Raw genomic sequence first — 22,220 nt, 5'->3', positions numbered from 1 at the left:
AACTGTGAAAATTGAGTTTAGGGAAGCTGGCAGCTCTGCATCTGACCTCAGGACTCAGCTACTCTGAAATAATAGAGCGTACTTGCTGAGAACAAGGTGGAAACAGAGTTCCCAAAACATTTGAGTCTCTAGTTTCTCCCCACCTTTAGTAAGGACAGTATGTTTAATGTGAGCCAACGGGCTTTCCTTCTTTTGCCCAAACTATTCTAATTGAGTTTCTGTCAATTACAACCAAAGAATCCTAATACAGTATGTTCGCCCCTAGACAACCCAGGAATTACTATCTTTTGATCTTTTTTATTATATTTTTTCCCAGTTTTATAGAACTTACAAAATAGGAAGTAGAAATATTGAAAATAGTAATTAAAATTTAGGTTGGAAGGGATTTTAGAGGGCTTGAAGGCTAATTTTGCAGATAGGATGGAATTCCTTTCTACAAAATGCCTGGAACAATGTGGTATAATTCATTCTTCTCCTTTGCTTATCAAGTCTAGTTTCATCATAGTTTATAAGACATCTATATCTGGTCCATGAATCTAATGCTTGGTATGGGGTTTGGTACGTAAAAGCACACTGTCCCTATTGGTTGACTTACTGTTGAATGGATGCATGTTTAACAACTTAATCGTAATGACCCCTTCATCTTAATTTTACATTTGGGTTTTGGAAGGGAATCTTAGAAAATTATAGAATCGGATTAGTGAAGATCAGAGGAACCTCTTGTAACTGCAGTGTATCACGTATACTGTGTATACAGATCAAATACATTTTGGCCATTTACATTTTATGGTTTCTTTTTTAAATGCTAAAGAAAGTGGCTTTATTTAAACATATGATTATGTAAACAATGATAATTGTGTCTAAAATTGTTCTTTGGAAAGATAAAATTTTCCACTGTAACTTGTATGTGTCTGCTTTGGAAAAGAATTGTTTGTTCACCTAATCAGTAAAAAATTACCAGTGTTTGGCCGGGTGCGGTGGCTTACACCTGTAATCTCAACACTTTGGGAGGCCTAGGTGGGCGGATCATGAGGTCAGGAGATCGAGACCATCCTGGCTAACACAGTGAAACCCCATCTCTACTAAAAATACAAAAAATTAGCTGGGCGTGGTGGCGGGCACCTGTAGTCCCAGCTACTCGGGAGGCTGAGGCAGGAGAATGGCATGAACCTGGGAGGCGGAGCTTCCAGTGAGCCAAGATCATGCCACTGCACTCCAGCCTGGGTGACAGAGCAAGACTCCGTCTCAAAAAAAAAAAAAAAAAAAAAAAAATTGCCAATTTCCTACCATGCTCATAGAAGTTAGAGGAGTTAGGAGTTTCCAGTTAGCTCACAGTGTGTCTGGGGCATGGAAGATGTATCTTAGTACCCTTGCATTTGTAAGTAATAGAAAATGCTACTCCAACTGGCCTAAAGAAAAGTAGAAAAATTTTTGTTTACATAATGGAAAAGGTGGACCAGACTCCAGGACTCTGGCATTGTTACCATGCCCTGGTTGCTTCTTTTCCAGTTATTAGCTCTACCTCCTATATGAATTATTTCTCAGAAAGGCCCCTTCCCCACCCCACAATGGCAAGATGACTGCCGCAGGCTGTCTACCATTATCCAGCTCATCATTCAGGTAGGAATGGGAAGGGAAATATGTCAATATAACACAAAATACTAGTCTCTTCATTAGCAGTCCCAGCCAAAGTCTCCAGAGTCTCTGTCCCTCCTTGGTTTGGATTTCCTGAGTGGATTTCTATCCCCAAATTAATCACTTAGGAGCTACAGTAATTACTTTTGGAGCCCAGGTGAGAACTCCAGAAAGTATGAGAAGAAGTTTACCAAAAAAAGGAATGAAGAGGAATGGCTGGTAGCTGGAGAAATGATTGACAGCGTTTTCTACAAAGGATGTATAGGCAAACAGCATTTGGGGGTATTAAGCCTTTTGCCACTTCAGTGTAAGTGGCGTGTTATGGACTGAATGTCTGTGCCTTCTGCCCACCCCTGTAAATTTATACTTTAAAACTCCAACTTCCGATGTGATGGAGACCTTTGAGAGGTAATTAGGTTTAGATGAAGTCATGAGCACTCTCTGTCTGCCATGTGAGGTCACAGTAAGAAGGTGGCTACCTGTAAGCCAGGAAGAGAGCCCTCACCAGGAACTAAACCTTGATTCTGAACTTCCCTGCTTCTAGAGCTGTGAAAAATAAATGTCTATTGTTTAGGCCACTGAGTTGTGGTATTTTTTTATAGTACCCTGAGGTGACTAATATATGGTTCGAGGCTGAACTGTATCAATATAAGAAAAAATTGCTCTGCATTAATGACCTGCTTGCTTCTATGTTTATGCTACTCCCAGACACTGAGAACCTTTGATTTTTAAATCAAGTTTTAGCTACTGTTGCAGCCCCACTGGAAGCCCTCCATGACTTCTTGCTGTCTTGCTGCAGGAGTGAGGAAGGAAGGGTATGGGAGTGTTATGCAAATACTGGGCCCTCCCTGTGCAGACCTCCTGAGTCAGATTCTGAGAGGAGGAGTTCAGAGTATTTTTTTTTAAGTTCCCACGTGATTCTGAAGGGCAGGAACAGCTGAACATGACCGGCTCTCTTTCTCTGGAGAGCCCACCTCCTCTGCAGCCTGGCACCACCCATCCAGCCTGCAAGATCCAGCTCACTCATCACCATCTTGATGAAGTCTTCCTTACCTGTCTCGGGAAGACCTAGAGCTGCCTCTTCTGTAATGCCACAACATTTTGTTCACATTTGCGTCCTGGCACTTTCTGTCTTGTATTATATTGACATATTTGTATATCAGTTTCCTCACCAGATTTTTTTTTTTTTTTTGAGACAGGGTCTTACATTGTCACCCAGGCTGGAGTGCAGTGGCATGATCTCAGTCTCAGTTGAAACCTCCTGGGCTCAAGCGATCCTCACACCACAGCCTCCCGAGTAGCTGGGACCACAGGTGCATACCACCATGCCTGGTTAATTTTGTATTTTTTATAGAGATGGGGTTCCATCATGTTTCCCAGGCTGGTCCTGAATTCCTGGGCTCAAGCGATCTGGCTGCCTCAGCCTCTTTAAGTGCTAGGATTACAGGTGTGAGCCACTGCACCTGACACTTTACCAGATTTTGGGAAACTTGTGGGCAGGGATCATATATTCTAAATGCTGAATTTTGTGATGGTGGAGAAAAGGAGGAACTCAGAGAAGTGAGGGAGTGGTGAGGGCTGGAGTTATCATCTCCAAAGGGCAGGTTCTGGCATGGACACAGCAGCAAACATTGGAAGTTATGTTCTATTTATTTTTCTATGTAACCTTTAATTTCTACTTCTGGGCATGTTTATAAGGTACATCTTATAGAGTAGTACACATATATAAAGTTAACAAATAATATAATCGGTATACTATAGTTGATACATATATCGAGAGTTTATTTTCAAACATTTTAAACATGGAGTGTGAGACTAAAAACAGTTGGAGCCTATGGGTTGAGATCATCATTTTCCAATTTCTTGTAGCAACAACCCACCTTGGGGCCTACCTGTCACACCATTATCTTGTGAGTAGGTGATTATGCACCAACAGGGAGATCATTCTGAGGAAAAGATATTTCTGAGGGATTCTGCACTAATTCCTGACACTTCTAATTTGATTGCAATTCATTAGAGATGCTCACCTCCCTCTCAAGTCCCCCAGTTGATGTCACTAGGTGGTCACATCCTGCAGCTTGGGAAACCCTGGGTGGATAATGAGGGAGCTACGTAGAGGAGGGGTCTGGATTTGGACCTTGAGCTATGTCTCCTGATGAAGGTCTTGTAAAAATGCGGCTTCCCCAGGCCTCAGGCTGGCATTCCTGTGGCGCCCTGGGGTCTGACAACTCAGAACCTCAGGCTCAGAGAATATGTGATGGTTTTATCTCATGGACCATGAGAGATGGGCCCCTGGAAAAGGAGAGCAGGAAAAAGACAGGAAATCTGCAGGACAGTGGGAAGATCGGTGCTTATGAGAAATAAAGCTGGCCGGGTAGGCCTAGGCCAGATCACGCAGAGCCTTGAAAGTCAGGTGGAGGATATTTTGACACAGTGGAAGGCAATAGCTCATCAGTACTGATAAGTGGTATCAGCCTTACCTTAGTCAGTCACCTGAAAAGTGTTAGCACAGATTCCTGCGGGCTGAGTCTGTAGATCTAAATCTAGTTGAGTTCTGAGCTCACTCTTTGGGGAGCTGTATCTGCTTTGCTTGTCTAGCCCCATCTCTGGGGTGAAGTTGAGGATGAATCCAATGCCACCCAGGTACTATGGGACAGTGGCCCCACAGGCACTCGTCTTCCACCAGTCAGCTCCACACCTTTAGGACTTGCTTGGGAAGGCCTGTGGCTTCCATTAATTTTGGACCTTGATGTTTTCTCCTCCAACCCAGAGGTGAGTGGCAACTGAACCGAGACTACAGCCTGTGCTTGATTCACTGAAGTTAATGCCAAGGCGCGACCTCCTTCTGCTTCTCTTACCAAACGTTCTTTTCCTTTCCTTGGGATTGCACAAAAATAGCAGAAGTAGTTTCTTCCCAAGCTCCCTGACTCACTGCTCTCAGGTCGCCGTGCGCTTGGCCATCATTTTATCTGATGGTAAATACCTGGTGGGTGTGACTTCTCCAGAAGGAGTAATCTAAAAACAGTGTTCCATTTTGGATTTAAGCAGCGTTGTGCCTTATAAGCAGACTTAAAATCATTTTGTAGTAGTAATTCCTGCATGGCAAACCACACGTGATCTTGAGGCTTTCTGAAATGAGGCTCGGTGTTTAAAATGGGTGCTGTCGATAACCAGCTCTATAAGGCTGGCAAGGAGGTGTTTGAGGGGGGTCTTAATGCTCTAGTTTTCATTAACTAGTCACTGTGGCAGCAGTTTATTAAATTGCAAATTGGAAACTTAGTTAAAAGGGCTGGCTGTGATCCAATTAATATATTCATTTTTAATAGTGGAGCCCCAGGCTATGAAAAGGCACCAATGCAGAAATGTGTGTTGGAGCCTCATCTGGGTCCTAGCACCCGCTTTTTGAGGTTCACTTGTAACATTCATTATTGCCATCCTCGGCAGTGCCCTTTGGTTCACCTCTGACAGCTTCTCAGGGGAAAGTGGAAGAAGGCAGCGTGCGTTTTGCTTTCTTTGTGGTCCTAGGGTCCATCATCCCCAGGGTGGAGAGTTTCTTTCCAGTTGACCTTCTGATTGGCCAGGGGAGGAATAAAGTGTAGGGCGTATTGATTGGTTTTGACTTTGGAGATATGAAACAAAGGTGCTTTCTGCTGATGGCTAAAACTAATTACAACACAGGACCACAGGGCTTTCGGCAGCTTAAACAAAACAGTGCTGAAGGTCCCTTAGGAAATAAACAGAATCTAAGCCCAAAGAGAATAAAAAGGGGAGAGAGGTCCCTTTTCATACCCTATGCTTATTTTGACTTCCTCGTATAGTTGGTCCTCTGTATCTGCAGATTCTGCATCCACGAATTCAACCAATCATGGATTGAAGATATTAAACAATACAACAATACAAAATACAAATTAAAAACTGTAAGAAACATGGCTGCACTGCAGCCAAGTGGGCATGGGCTGAGGTAAATATCCTGCATGACTCAGCGAGTTTAGAACACAGGCGTATAACTCTACTTGTTATCACAGCTATGTAGCCATAATGATGGAAGACCATCACTTGGCTGTAAGCCATTATTGTCTGTAAAAGGTATAATTGCCCTGCTGACACTGTACAGGTGCACTTGTGCCCAGAGAGAGTTAAGCTGCTGACTCCAAGGCAAGGGAGAGCCGGCCGCGCAGCCGTGTGTGGGAGCAGCCAGCTCAAGCAGCTGATAGGGAGTGGACAGTGTAAGAGAACTGCTGATGAGAAAGCTGCTGAATAAAGCCATATTTCACCTACCTATGCCCCCAACCCAGTGTTCTTTCAACTGTTTGCCACTCATCCACCCACTCCCTTCAGACCTCAACATGGGCTGGAACTGAACTTGAATCTAACAACAACAATACAGTATAACAACTATTTACATAGCATGTACATCGTATTGGTGTTGCGTTGAACCTTTATTGAGTGCAGTGGGGATAGCACTAGGTTCAAGAGTCTGAAGAAGAGACTCAGAGGCAGCAAATGAGCCATGGGGTTTTATCGGGCAGCTTATACACAGGGAGAGAGTCCAGTGGTGGTGGGCTGGGCAGGAGAACCACAACCACTTACAGGACACATGCAGTTTATATATAATACTATGGGTCGGGTCAGGGGCTCAGATGTTCCTCATAGATAAGGAATTGATCTCTGGGTTGTCCACTCCCGGAATCCTTAGCTCAGAACTCTGAACACAGGCTCAGGTGCATCTGCCATACACAGTCATTCTCAGGATATGCTCAAGTCAAGTTATTGCTGTCAGGTGCATCTACCATAAAATTGGGTATTATAAGCAATCTAGAGAAGGTTGAAAGTACATAGGTGGATGCAGGTTATATGCAAATACTACCTCATTTTATGTCAGGTACTTGAGCATCTGCAGATTTTGGTATCTCTGGGGGTCCTGGAACCACTCCCCTGCAGATACTGAGGAACAATTGTGTCTGTAAGTTGTCTCCCTTTGGTGACATTAGAGCCTGTGGGGTAATTATGTCCTCAGGCCCATCTTGAAGCAGAACTGGGTGTTTCCAAGCATCCCCCAAGCAGATCTGATGTGACCTTGCATTAATGAGAAGGGGATACTTGGCCTTAGATTTTCTGAAGAGATGGCAAAGAAATTCACATCACTGGCTGCACAGCAGAAATGGAATTAAATTCACATTGGATGACTCTTGTCCATGTTGTTCTTCGCCTTTCTCTCCCAGGACCCCTCTACAGCCCTCCTCTGCTTTCTGGGTGGGTTTTGACTGGCAGCTCGCATGCTTCTGCAGCAAAGCTGGAGCTGGGTAGCCGAGTGGCTGCCGTTGGCTTCTCACCCCTCAGCATGCCCTGTGTGTATTGGTTCATCTCCTTGTTTCGCTGAGTTTGTGTCCTGCATCGTACTTCTCCTCCGCTTGTCCTGTTGGTTGGGTTTCATACCCCAACAGCCTTCTACCCTTGAACGTGGGGCTCATAACCAGAATGTGCTGTTTCCCACAAACTCTTGCCTTCTAACTTTAAGATGTGATCGGCCTTGCTTCAAAGTCAGGACAATTTGAGGCTGCTCTAAGAATTGATTACATTCTTAGACAACCACACATTCCATCAGCCTTGCTGGAAATGCTGCTCTTATCCTGCCCCTGGTACTGTAAATGTCCTTCTACCTTGTTCTCAAGACTAAGTTCCCACTTGTACCCCAGTCTCACCAGCTGGGCCCCTGTTTGGCTTCCTAGGCCACTGTTTTTGCTATGATAATGCCCCATTAACTCAGACCTCACACTCTGCTTTGCTCTTGGAAGGCCAGGCTAGATTCTTATATTTCTCCCTGGTGCTTGGAGTTCTGCTGCCTGATTCAGACTCTCTCCCTGGGATCTCCCAGTATTGCCTTTGCTAGATCACTTGTGAAGGCAGAGTAAGCCCCCCACCCCAGATGTACACATCCTAATCCCTGGAACTGTACATATTAATATGTTAGATTACATGAAAAAGGGGAATGGAGGTTGCAGATGGAATTAAGGTTTCATATCGGTAGATGGGGAGATTAGCCTGGATTATCTGGGTGGGCCCAATGTTATCCCAAGGTTTCTGTCACTATTGATGACACTGTGGAGGATGCAGGTTATATGCGCATACTACACCATTTTATGTCAGGGACTTGGGGCAATTATGTTCTTGCCCAAACCCATCTTGAGGCAGGACTGTGTGATAACAAGTGGAGGAGAAAGGTATAAGAGGAAACCAGAGTGACACAATGTGAGAAAGACCTGGTTGGTTGCTGGCTTTGAAGATGGAGGAGGAGCCATGAGCCAAGGAATGCAGGCAGCCTCTGGAAAAGGGGAAGAACAAGTTCTCCTCTCAGAGCCTTCAGGAAGGAATGCAGCCCAGCGGACACCTTGATTTTAGCCAAGTGAGACCCATTACAGAATCATGATCTTCAGAACTGTAAGAGAATACACTTGTTTTAAGCCAGTAAGTTCATGGTCATTTGTTACAGCAACCACAGGAAACCTGTACACTTGTCCTGTCTGTCCTCCTGCCCCTGACCTGGCATCTTCTGACTTCCATCCCCAACTGCAACATTGATCCCTGCCTGGATCACACCTTTGCCTTACCACTATGCTGGCATATCATAGCTTGGATTTGGTGAGCACTTAACTAAATTCTTGGAATGTTCTAGGGGCTGTGTGTGTACTCACTTCATTTACCATCTCATTTAACCCATGGTGTGCTGATGTAGTGCTCTCTCTGTGTCATGGGCTAGCCTGAGCCAATCTGGGTAAACAGAGGTAGGCCCTTGTGGTTTGCAGTAGGTAACCAAGACGGGAGATGGGTGTCGCCCTCTTCCTGTCCTCAGGCTACAGGCCTTGACTTGCAAGTAAGGCTCTGGCTGGGGGCCTGTGGTGTCCTGTGGCCAGCTCAGCTCAGGGACCTGGGTCTGTGGACCTCCAGGCCAGGGCTCTGCTCTTCTGGCACAGGCTGCTGGCCCTGCCTGGTTTCTATGGACCATTTCTGCACAGGCAGGGAGGCCTATGCATGTGCCCCACCAACCATCAGTCTTAAATATCATTAATTTTACCAACCAACAAACAAACAAAATACAAAAGACTCAAAATCTGGAACTTGAACAGATATTTGCACACCCATGTCCATAGCAACATTATTCACAATGGCCAAAAGGCAGACGTGACACAAATGTCCATTGATGGATGAATGGATAAACGAAATGGGGTCTGTCTATACAATGGCATATTATTCAGCCTTTAAAAAGAAAGGAGATCCTGACACATGCTACAACATGGATGAACCTTGAAAACATGTGTTAAGTGAAATAAGCCAGTCACAAAGGTCAAATGCTGTATGATTCCACTTATGTGAGGTACCTAGAGTCATCAAATTCATAGAAGCAGAGAGTAGAATGGTGGTTGCTAGGGGCTAGGGAGAGAGGGTGATGGGAAGTTATTGTTTAATGGATACAAAGTTTCAGTTTTGCAAGAAGAAAAATGTTCTGGATAATGGATGATGCTGATGGTTTCCTAACAATATGAGTGTATTTAATGCCACTGAACTGTACATTTACTAGTTAACATGGTAAATTTTGTATTATGTATATTACACAATAAAAAAATTCTTAACAGCTTCTCATTCTGGTCACTAACCTCTCTAGTGTTTTTGATAAGAGCATTTAAATGCTAATTAAGCACCGCTGGAGTACAGGTTAGAATATAAGTTTGTGCAACCGTGTTAAGATTATACCTTTGTACAACCACATCACATAGTTTATATCAAGGTTGTTTTAAAGTAGGTTTTCATGTAGGCCATGTCACCCTCTGACGTGCTAGGTGGTCAGCTGGTCCCAGTGCCTCCTCCTTAGTCTCACAGGTAACCTCATCTTCATGTTGCCACCTGGTCAGGTATGCCTTGTTCTACTGTTCACTGAGCACCAAGCTTCCATTCTGAGGCATTTAGCGTAACTCTTTTACTAGGTAATTGCAAGTATTATTATGCAAATACGTGTAGATGAAATTTGCTAAATCCTGTAATTGTGGCTAAACTTTCATGAACAATTTAGGCCTCATGACAGTCTCGGGATCATCTAGTGCCTCTAGATGGGACCTCAGCATTTTCTCACTCCTTAAAATTCCCCAGGAGTTTCTTCTTATGACATATTAGGGGAGGAGGCCAAGTTATAAGCATCCAAACACGGGTCATAGTTGATGTGCTACCCAGGAAGGTAAAAAAATCCTCCTGCCCTCATGCCTGGATCACTGCCCAATCTAAGATGCAAGGCTGTGAGTATTGTACTTCTGCTCCCTCTAATAGGTCACCTGACACTTCCTTCTTAGGGAGTGCACTGCCTCTATGCTCCTCAGAACCAGCTGGGCAGAGGTCAGCAACCCCGTTAGGACCTCAGGAACGAACCCTCCATTTGGGAGCGCTCAGCTGCGTGAGTTTCAATGCATGTCCTATGTTGCCAGAACGTTCCCTTGAATCAACACAAAATCTTTCTGCTACAACTCACGCTCCTCTATTCTAATTTAATGGGAGCGAATAGTTTCTTGTTATATTCAGTGCATTCATGTGTTCATTCACTCATCAGTTCACTCAGATTTGTTCACCTAGCTAAGCCTCATAGAACATCTACTTTTGACAGATATTGTGCTTACTGGCTGTTAGGGATACAAAGATGAATTAAGACATCCACACTTGCCCTAGAGGAGTTTCTAGCCTACTGTGGTGATAGATACAGAAGTAATTATAATGCAATTTGGTAGATATAACATTATAAATGGAGGCAGCTCATATCTGGAGAGCATGCACTGGTATGGCTGCTCCAGTTGCTCCACCACCAGAATCAGTAATGATAGGGTTAAACCTGGTGAGGCCGCAGGGGATAAGGTTGCCTCAGGACCCTGGCCCAGTGTTGTGGCCAGCACTAGCAGTGCTTGATTGGTGCCTAAATGGTAAGTATTGTGGCCAACACTCTTGGACATGTTTGGGTCCCAGCCAGGGGAGGATGATTGTTAGGGGAGGTGATACCTGCTGGAATATTAAAAATGAGTACTGAGGAGCTATTTAGGTAAAAAGGATGTAGAGGGTTTGGGGTAAAGACAGGTGATCTTGATCCAAGGGAAAGCCTGAGCAAATGCAAGGAGGTCAGAAACAACCTCAAGAATTCAGATACTGGAGGAGTTTGAGGTGCTGTCCAGGGGATCATGGGAAGCGAGTAGTGGAATGAGATGAGGCTGGAGGAGTACATGGGGCCAGGCAAGGAAGGGCTGTAAGCACTACTTTAGGGCTCTCTTCTTTGTGTTTAAAAACGTATTTCTGTTGTCTGTGTAAAGGCTGGACTTGAGAGAAAGAGATAGAGGCCTAGGAGATCAGGGTGGAGGCTCTGATGGGACTCCAGGCAAGGATGGTGAGGATTTCAATAGGATGGTGGAGACTGGTGGGGTAGGAGGGCAGGTGTGGGCAATGTGTTGGAGGAAGAGCCAGCAAGGTTTGGCGATTGCTCGGGAATGGGAAGGGAGTGAGAGGAAGGTGTCTGCCAGGTTTTAGATGGCTGGAGGCAGGCATCCGTGTTAGGGTCCCTGTGCTACGGTAACTAATTACCATGACCTGGGGGCGTAACACAACAGAAATTTCTTGTCTCACAGTTCCAGAGGCTAGAAGTCCAAAAAAAATTATCTGCAGGATTGGTTCCTTGTGGTGGCTCTGAGGGAGAATCCACTCCCTATCTCTGTCCTGTTCCCCTTCTTTAAAAAACTTTTTTCTATATTTTTAATTTTTATGGATACATAAGTTATACATATTTATGGGGTACATGTGAAATTTTGATAGAAGCATACAATATGTAATGATAAAACCAGGCTAATTGGGATATTTGTCATCTCAAGCATTTATCATTTATTCATGTTAGGAACATTCCAATTCTATCCTTCTAGTTATTTTGAAATAGGCAGTAAATTATTGTTAGCTCTAGTCACTCTGTTGTGCTACAGAACACTAGATCTTATCTTATTCCTTCTATCTAACTGTATTTTTGTGTTCATGAACCAATGCCTCTTTCTTGCTCCACTTCTGGTGGCTCCAGAAATCCTTGGTGTGCTTCGTTTGTAGATGCACCCCTCCAATTTCTGCCTCTGTTTTCATGTGACCGTCTCCTTTGTATGTCTCAAATTTTCCTCTGTCTTCCTCTTCTAAGGGCATCAGTCATTAGATTAGGGCCCACCCCAACTTTAGGATAATCTTGTCTCGAGATCCTAAACTTAATTACATCTGTAAAGATGCTTATTTCAAATAAGTTTACATTCTGAGTTTCCATGTGGACGTGTCTTTTGGAGGTACACATTCTACCAGTACATCATCTGAACAGAATAGAGAACACCAATGAGGAAAGAGGTTGGGAGAGAGTGATGAGTTTCTTTCAAGCATGTAGCTCTGAAGTGTCTATGGGATATCTGGGTGGAGAGGTACAGAAGGTATATGAGTTGAGATCTCAGGAGGGGAGTTTGGGCATCATTGTATTTGGTAGATGAGAGTAGGTAAGATTATTCAGGGAGAGCACAGGAAAAGCAGTGGACTGAGAATGGGCCCTTGGGGAATGTCAGTAACTAAGGGGAGGTAATGGGAGGTCTCCGTTAAGGAGACCAAGGAGTGCTCACAGTGGTAGGAGGAGGACCACGAGTCAGTCCTATTGCTAGGAAAAGGCAGTAGAGTGTTTCACGGAGAGTGTTTAGTGCAGTCCCTAGGGTCAAGTGAGACCAAGATGGTTGCTGGATCCTAAGGTGTCTGGGCTGCCATGTTTGTGTGGACTTGAATTAAAGAGAACTCTGTGATTTCCCCTGCCTTGGCTGATGGCATGCTTGTTTCTGGAATGACAATTATTAATGACAACACAGTGGATATGATGAGGAGTGACATGGGTGTGAGTAGGATGCTCTGAATTCTGGTTGTGGCATTTGAATTTCAAGATAATTACCTTAATTTGGTAGGGCAATACCCTGAACTGATCTAATTTCCCCTTAAAAACTTCTGTAGGCTCTAATGTGCCTCATTATTGCAATTATAAGGTTGTTTGAGGGTAAAAAAGTGACTGGAAACAAAATTGTAGGAAATTAGGTCAGAGCAGTGTTCAGTTTAAGGCAGAAAAGTGGGGAGGCAATTTTGTGTCATTGTCTGAAAGATATTATTGAGTTGCATGGCCCGCTGATCTGAATGTGCAGATCGTTCTCACGAGCATTCGTGGCTGTGGTCTGGCATGCTCTGGGTTGATTAGACATGGTTGGTTTCTCCAGTCCTAAATTAATTGGCAGAGTCTCAAGTGCTGTTGTATATTCAGCTCCTTTAGAATTATGTTTCATAATCTTATGGTTCATGGTACTCTCTCTTTCCCAATTCTGGAAGAACCAGAAGTCCTATTAATTCTGACAGGTGGCTCAAAGGTCAGAGACCTTCTGCAAACCTTTTTTGTTGGCTTAAGGACTGGGCTTGATTCACCTGGAACTTAATTGAGACGATTGAGTGTTTTAATGGGAGTAGGCTTGGTTTTATGCACTAAAAAATAACCCCAACATCTCAATGGCTTAACATAAGAGTTTATTCTCAATATACTGCATATTCAATGGGACGGGTGAATGATAGTGCCTAGACAGTCATCTGTGGCCCAGGTTGATGGCGTCTTCACCATTGTTTGATTGCACCACCTGGAACACATGGACATCTAGGTGGCCACAGCGGGGGAAGAGAGACTGGAGCTGTTTGCTACCTCAGATCAATCCATTGGCCAGAAACTAGTCTGATGGCCCTCCAGCCCCCAAATGCAAGGGGCTGAGTTGTGCAGTCTTCCATTAGCCAGAATGAGAGATGAATGAGATATTGGTAATGGTTAGTTACTTCTACCAGGAACTAGTGTAGAGAACACCAGTGAACTGAACATTTCAGTACTAATTAGTGTTCAGTGAACTCTTCCTGGGTGCCTGTGTTTAGGGTAACTTTCCCTAAGTAGTACCTTTCCCAATGTCAGTGGTCTGCCAGAGGATCTTCTTGCCCAGGGAGTTATCTGCTTTTAGATATGTAAGTACATGTTTGACAGACATGTTTGGAGCATCGATAAGCCCATGCTACCTTCTCTGGAAGTTTCCCTCCACAGAAGTTGTACCTAGGTAGCCTTTTTTTTTTTTCTCTCATAAATGTAATTGAATGACACGGAGACTGTCATTGGACTGTGGGTTTCAAAACCTGCTAGAAGGAGTCTCTAGGTGTTGTAGAGTGGCCATCATAATAGCTCCTTGCGGGGGTGAGTAGTCGTGGTCCCTAAGCCTGAGGACCTTTCAGACATTGTAGCCTCAAAATGCAAGAAATGAGACTCACAATCCATCTAGGTTTGACTTATTCCTGGGCCGTGGTGGCCATTTGCAGAGGGAAGCTAGTGAGTGGTTCCAAGATTCTGGTTCTTAACACCACAAATCAGAAAGCTTGAATAAGGAGACTGAGTCTCCTGTTAGTACCACTTTTTGGACACACGTCACAGCATCAGAGACTAGTGGCCTGACCACCAAACTATTCCTCATGCTTGATGGCTTCTTTTTGCTCTATCAGGCGACATCCAAATAATGCCATAGTGTTGTATCATCCTTTTCTGTGAGAGTGTGGGGAGGATGCATGGGACAGAGGCACAGATACGGCTGTGGCTCTTTGCAGGTGGGGTCAGGGCTGAGGTGAGAGAGGGAACCGAGTCTTGGTGTCTGCCATCTTGGTCTAGAAGGCGACTGGAGGCAAATGTGAGGCAAAGGGTTTTGGCTGGTCCCCCCTTGATGGGAGGACACAAAGAAATGTTTCACTGTGGTAGGCTTTTACTTACCTTCTGCAGTGAGTACATTGGATTTTAAGCCTGGTGGACTTGGGACATCTTCGTGCTTTACATCAGTGCTTTTAAGCAACAGAACTGAAGGTCATGTGGAATTGAGCTGGAGGCAGCCAGGTGTACTGTGATGACAAGAATAAGAAAGCTGCTGTGTGGTGAGGAGCAGGAGAATGGAGCATGCAAGGGGAGAACGGGAGATAAAGAAGAGAGGAAGACAAAGCTGTCCCAGTTCTTGGTCATTTTCTAGTTACAAGCTGTAATTTCTGAAGAATCCTGTGGAACCTTCTCCTTATAAAAACTCTTGAATAAGCTAGCTAAAGTGACGGTCTACTCCTTTCATAGGAAAAAAGAGGGGAATGCATCCTCATTCTTACAACCAGGATCGTCATCATACCATGTACTCATCCAACAAATGTTTCTGGACCTCTTGCTGTATGGAGTCCTCTGCCGCATCCTGGGGATAAAATGGTAAACAAGACACAGCCCTTGCCGTAGGAGGGCCTGCCTCAGTCAAATGGAAAATGCACACAAGCAAACAGGCCACTACAGGCCAGTGTGAGAAGGAGTCAATAGAAAGATGCAGTCTTGGCGGGTGGCCCAGCAAGGGCAGGCTTTCACTGGGCCCATGGGGATGAGTAGGAGTGTGTCAGCCAGGGCCAGGCTAAAGGCAGGATGCTGAGTGCTTCCGGCAGGAAGACAGGCAGAAAGACAGTGCTCGAGACAGGCCAGTTAACCATGACCATTTTGGGCTCTATGGCTAACAGTCCCGATTATAGACATTTCTTGCTCTATTACCTACATTTCATGCTAACATAACAAGGATCGGTTTTCACCCTGATACCTGGTGTTACAGACAGCTGAGTCATGGCCTTAATATTATTAACCATTCTTAATTAAATATATTCTCCAGATAGTACTTGATGGCCATACCTCTCCTTATAAACACTTGAAATTTTAACACTGAGAAATTTTAAAAACTATTAACAGTGTATTACCAAAGATTTATTTTGGAAGGGTTGGCTTTTTAGAAGGGCTTAGCAAAGAGTGTTAATTAAAGCTGTTTTCCTATTTTAAAATGTCAGCACACCGGTTACGGGCATTCTCCTTCGGTGTGTGTGTCCTGGAAATGTGTACTAAGATAGTGTCATGTGTTTATTGTCCTTCTGTTATGATTGACCAGATTGTTTTTCATCAAAATATACACTCACCTCGTTCTATTCTGTTCCTTCTGACAAAAATGCTAGGATTCTTTCCAAGGGAAGATTTTAATTGTCTTCGTCTCAGCCACTCAAGGACTTTTGTCATTGCTGGTCCCATTCAAGTACAATGACAAATTACTGAGGTCAGTTGACGATACCTATCCAAAGTCCATGATGGAATGTTCTAGAACAGGACCCAGAACTCAATTCTTCAGGCTCCCTCCTTGGTTTATCTCTTAGTTCTTTCTATTATTCTCTTGATTTCCTAATTAATGAAAAAAACTGATTTTTTTACAAAACAATTTTTTTAACAGAAAGAGTCTATTTAGTGAGAACTATGCTTGTGCTAATTGAGAAATGTTACTGAAATGATTTGATATTAAAAAGCAATGACTTTTAGACTAAAAGAGCCCCATCGGTGACTGCATCCAAACCATTTTTAGTGGAAACTTGCAGCCTTTCTCCATTGACCTATGTGATGTCAGACTGTTACGTAATAACTTCAAGCCTCAGTTTTCTCAAGTGTAAAATTGGCTTATTAGACTCGATTATCTGAAAGGTGTCTTCTGCTCCAAAATTCTATGACTCTTTACAATGTAGGAAACAGAGATTGAGGAGCTTGCCCGAGGCACACCCAGCTGCTAAAAAGATACCACCCAGCCTCAGAACTGTAAGTCCAGAGTTCTTTCAACTTTCTAAGGTGTTAAATAGTTTGTTTATGACTAAAGTTCTAAGGCACTGTTTTCATTGTTATTCAAAACATAACTGAAATCAATATCTGTCAGACACAAAGGGCAGCAACATGAGAAAAATGATTTTCTAAAAGGTCCCTAGATTCTTAGTACAAGTCCTGACTAAGGCTATTATTTAGAATACTCACGAGCTCCATTTGCTATGATGACATGCCTCTCTCTCTTTTTTGTAGTGACCTTCATATTTATAATAGATAGGTTTCTAAAATCTTCATTTTAGGTAGTAGTACAGCAATATAAATTAATCCATTTGTTCCTGGAAAATGTGCCATGATCTCATCACTGAGAAGAGAGTAAATGAACAGCTCATCTGAAGAGTTTGCTGAGAGGTTTGAGGGAGACAGTGCCGTTGAGCATGTTAGGAGTGGCACTGAAGATTGCTGGCTGGGAATATTGGAAAGAATTGGAGGATGGCTGGGTAGGAGTTGGAGGGGGTAATTGGGAGCACAGTTGGGGGTATAAATTTGAGTCTAGAAAATTTAGATGCCTGTATACACAAAGCCAACTATAATTTGGAATTTATAACTATAGTAATATGTAGATGAAGCTAAATTTAATTTAAGTTGACCCTTCAGAATACAGACTCAAAGGGTAACCAAGATTTCAGGGATGATGTTCATCCTGTACTTAGCCCCTGTTGTAACCCCATTCCAACCATGCTGCTCTGCACCAGGTGAGCAGTCTGTGAACAAAAAGGTGGTTCTCACCTTTACCCCCTACCTCACTTACTTGATCTCATTCTAGGTATCCAAGGCCCTGATATTCCCTGTCCACACAGGCTTCCTTCCAAGACCTGTATAGATGTCTTTCTCAGATTTGTCCTATAGAGGGTACCTATACCTCTGGTGCACATGTCCCCCAGCCCTAAGGGTGGCTGAAGTTTGGCTGTTTACAAATATAAGCAGTGATTGAAGCTTGGATGAGAGGGCAGGAGTGTTCATACGTAGGTTGGCACATGAGCAATTTTGAGAGCTTAAAGAATTTTTAAACTTGAAGTTTGGCCTTCTAAGTCATTTGAAGCTATATTTGCCAAAGTAGTATAAGAAAAGATTATTTAGGAGTTTGCCTGATTCATGAATAACTTTTACATATTTAGACATAAAAGCACGTGGGCCTCCATGGTTCTCTTGCCCTGTGAATGATAGGATACACCTGATATTCAAAATACTTAATGGGGAGAGGGGTGGAATAATATAGCAGAATAGAAGACTCCATGGATCATTCCCTCCCACAAGGACAACAATTTAACAACTATCTACACACACAAAAAAACCTCATAAGAACCAAAAATCAGGTAAGCACTCACAGTACCTTGTTTTAACTTCATATGGCTGAAAGAGGCACTGAAGAGACAGAAAAAACAGTCTTGAATTGCTGACATCCCCAATCCCCCACCCTCTAGCAGTGAGGTGAGGTGTGGAGAGCATTTCTGTGCACTGGGGGAGGGAGGGTGCAGCAATTGTGAGGCACTGGACTTAGTGCTGTCCTGTTACAGCAAAGAGGAAAACCCGAGCAAACTCAGCTGACATCTGCCCACTGATGGAACAGTTAAACCAGCCCTAGCCACAGAGGAATCACTGATCCCAGCAGTCAGAACTTGGGTTCTTGCAAGCCTCACCACCATGAGCTGAAGTACTCTGGGGCCCCAGATAAGCTTGAAAGGCAGTGTAGGCCACAGGGACTGCAACTACTAGGTGAGTCCTGGGCCCAGAGCCAGTGGCCTGGGGGCACATGTAAGCTAACTGAGACAACAGCTGGGGTGGCTAAGGAAGTGCTGTCATCACCCCTCCCCTAACTCCTGGCTGCACAGCTCACCCACTCCAAAAGAGACCCCTTCATTTTGCTTGAGGGGAGGAGAGGGAAGAGTGGGGAGGACTTTGTCTTGCATCTTGGATACCAGCTCAGCTAGAGCAGAATAGGGTACCAGTCAGAGTCATGAGGCCCCTTTTCCAGGCCCTAGCTACTGGACAACATTTCTAGACACACTCTGGGCCAGGAGGGAACCCACTGCCTGGAAGAGAAGAACTCAGTCCTTCCAGTATTCATCACCTGCTAACTGAAGAGCCTTTGGGCCCTGGATAACCAACAGCCATACCCAGGTACTATGTTGAGGGCCTTGGGTGAGCCTTAGACATGCTGGCTTCAGGTGAGACTCAGTATGTTACCAGTTGTGGGGGCTATAGAGTGAGACTCCTTCTGCTTGAGAAAAGCAGAGGGAAAAGTAAAGGGGACTTTGTCTTGCACCTTAGGTACCAGCTCAGCCGCAGGTGCGTAGAGCAGCAAGCAGGCTCTTGGACTCCCTGATTCCAGGACTTGACTATTGGATGGCATTTCTGGACCAGCTCTGGGTCAGAGGGAAGCTCAGTGTCCTGAAAGATGAGTCCCAGGCTAGGCAGCATTCACCACGAGCTGACTGAAGAGGCTTGGGGCCTTACGGGAACATTGGCAGTAGTCTGGCAGTACTCCTTGTTGCCAGGGGTGGCAATGGCTGCCACAGTGGGGCAAGGCACCTCTGCTTTTGGAAGGAGGAGGAAAGAGTAGGAAGGACTGCATCTTGTGGTTTGAGTGCCGGCTCAGCTGCAGAACAATAGAACGCTTTATAGATTTCTAAGGTTTTTGACTCTGGTCCCTGACTCCTGGATAGCCCCTCTGAACCTGCCTGGAGCTTGGGGGGAACTTGCCATCCTGAAGGGAAGGACACAGGCCTGGGTGACTTTGGCACCTGTTGATTGCAGAGCCCCAGGGCCTTGACAGAACCTAGGCAGTAGCCAGGGAGTGGTTATAGGTCTTGGGCAAAACTCAGTGCAGTCCTAATGGTGGTGGCCACAGGGGTGCTAGTGTCACTCTATCCCAAGCTTCACGTGGCTCAGAACAGAGAGAAAGCCTCTGTTTGGGAGAAACTAAGAGAAAAGAACAAGTCTTTGCCTGGTAATCCAGGCAAATTCTACCGGATCTTGTTCAAGACCATCAAGGTAGTACCTCAATGGGTCTGCAAGAACCACAGTGTTACTGGGCTCGAGGTGCCCCCTAAAGCAGGTGTAGCTTAGATCAACACCCAAGTCCTTTAGAATATCTGAAAAGTCTTCCCAAGAAGGACAGGTAAAAACAAGCCCAGACTGTGATGATTACAATTAATACCTAACTCTTCAATGCCCAGACACAGATGAACATCTACAAGTATCAAGGCAACCCAGAGAAACACGACCTCACCAAACAAACTAAATAAATCACCAGGGAACAATCCTGCAGAAACAAAGATATGTGACCTTTCAAACAGAGAATTCAAAATAGCTGTTTTGAGGAAACTCAAATTCAAGATAACAGAAGAAATTTAGAAATTACCAGATACATTTACCAAAGAGATTGAAATAATTAAAAAGAATCAAGCAGAAATTCTGGAGCTGAAAAATGCAATTGGCATATTGAAGACTATATCAGAGTCCTTTAATAGCAGAATTGACCAAGCAGAAGAAAGAATCAGCTTAAAGACTAATTCTATTATTTGCAAATAGTGAGCTATTTGAAAATACACAGAGGAGACAAAAGGAAAAAAATATAAAGCACACCTACAGGATCTAGAAAATAGCCTCCAAAGGGCAAATCTAAGAGTTATTGGTCCTAAAGAGGGAGTAGAGAAAGAGATAGGGGTAGAAAGTGTATTAAAAAATAATAATAACAGAGAACTTCCCAAACCTAGATACCTAAGGTTTGGTGTCATAGAACACTAAGCAGACTTAACCCAAAGAAGACTACCTCAAGGCATTTAATAATCAAATTCTCAAAGGTCAAGGATAGAGAAATGATCCTAAAAGCAGCACTAAAAAAAGAAAGAAATAGCATACAATGGAGGTCCAATACATCCAGCATCTGACTTTTTACAGGCCAGGAGAGAGTGACATGAAATATTTAAAGTGCTGAAGAAGAAAAAAACCTTTTACCGTAGAATAGTATGTCCAGTGAAAATATCCTTCAAACATGAAGGAGAAAGAAATACTTTTCCATGCCAAAGTTGAGGGATTTCATCTGTCCTACAAGAAGTGCTAAAGGGAGTACTTTATTCAGCAAGAAAAGGATGTTAATGAGCAGTAAGTAATTACCTGAATGAAGGCACACAACTCACTGCTAATAGTAAATACACAGAAAGACACAGAATATTATAACACTGTAACTGTGATGTGTAAACTACTCTTATCCCAAGTAGAAAGACTAAATGATGAACCAACCAAAAATAACTACAACTTTTTAAGACAGACAGTACAGTAAGATATAAATAGAAACAACAGAAAATTAAAAAGCAGGGGAAGAAAATTAAAGTGTAGAGCTTTTATGGGTTTTCTTGTTGTTTGTTTATGCCAACAGTGTTGTTATCAGCTTAAAACAATGGGTTTTTACATAGAATTTGCAAGCCTCATGGTAATCACAAACCAAAAAAAAAAAAAAAATACAATGGATACACAAAAAATAGAAAGCAAACTAAATCATACCATCAGAGACAATCACCTTCACTCAAAGGAAGATGGAAAGAAAAAAAAAGGAAGAGAAGACCAGAAAACAACCAGAAGACAAATAACAAAATAACAAGAGTAACTCTTTACTTATCAATAATAACACTGAATGTAAATGAACTAATCTGTCTAACTAAAAAGACATACAAAGGCCAAATGGATAAAACAAGCCCATTTGATTTGTTGCCTACAAGAAATACACTTCATGTATAAAGACAGACTAAAAATAAAGGGATAGAAAGATATTCAATGTCAATGGAAATAAAAAAGCAGGAGTACCTATACTTATATCAGAAAAAATAAGTTTCAAGACAAAAACCATAAGAAGAGACAAAGAGGGTCACTATAGGATAATAAAGTGGTCAACTCAGCAAGAGGATATAACAATTTTAAACATATATGCACCTAACATGGGAGAACCCAGATATTTAAAGAAAATATTATTAGAGCTAAGGAAAGAGATGACCCGCAATGCAATAATAGCTGGAGATTGTAACACCCCAGTTACAGCATTTGACAAATCTTCCAGACAGAAAATCAATAAGGAAACATCAGACTTACTCTGCATTATAGATCAAATGGATCTAATTAATATTTACAGAATGTTTCATCCAATGACTAACAGAACATGCGGATATGGCAAAAGTGGTACTAAGAGGGAAGTTCATAGTATAAGTGCCTACATCAAAAAAGAAGAAAAACTTCAGATAGAAAACCTAAGGATGCATCTGGAAGAACTAGAAAAGCAGGAGGAAACCAAACCCAAAATTAGTAGAAGAAATAATAAAGATCAGAGCAGAAATAAAATTAATTTAAAATGAAGAAAACAATACAAAACATCAATGAAACAAAAAGTTGGATTTTTGAAAAATTAAAATTGACAAACTTTTAGCTGGACTAAGAAAAAAGATTGAAATAAATCAGAGGTGAAAAAGGAGACATTATGACTGATACCACAGAAATTCAAAGGATCATTAGTGGCTACTGTGAGCAGCTATATGCCAATAAATTTGAAAATCTAGAAGAAATGGACAAATTCCTAGCTATATACAATCTACCAAGATTGAACCAGGAAGAAATCCAAAACCTGAGCAGATCAATAACAAGTCATGAGACTGCAGTCAGAATAAAATGTCTCCCAGTAAAGAAAAGCCCAGGACCCCAGGGCTTCCCTGCTTAATTCTACCAAATATTTAAAGAACTAATACCAATCCTACTCAAAGTATTCCAAAAAACAGAGGAGGAGGGAATATTTTCAAATTAATTCTAC

The sequence above is a fragment of the Hylobates moloch genome, unplaced genomic scaffold, assembly GCF_009828535.3.
Source record: "Hylobates moloch isolate HMO894 unplaced genomic scaffold, HMol_V3 SCAFFOLD_17, whole genome shotgun sequence".
NCBI classification, from domain to species: Eukaryota; Metazoa; Chordata; class Mammalia; order Primates; family Hylobatidae; genus Hylobates; species Hylobates moloch.
The sequence above is the reverse complement of the archived record's forward strand: the minus strand, read 5'-3'. Positions refer to the sequence as shown.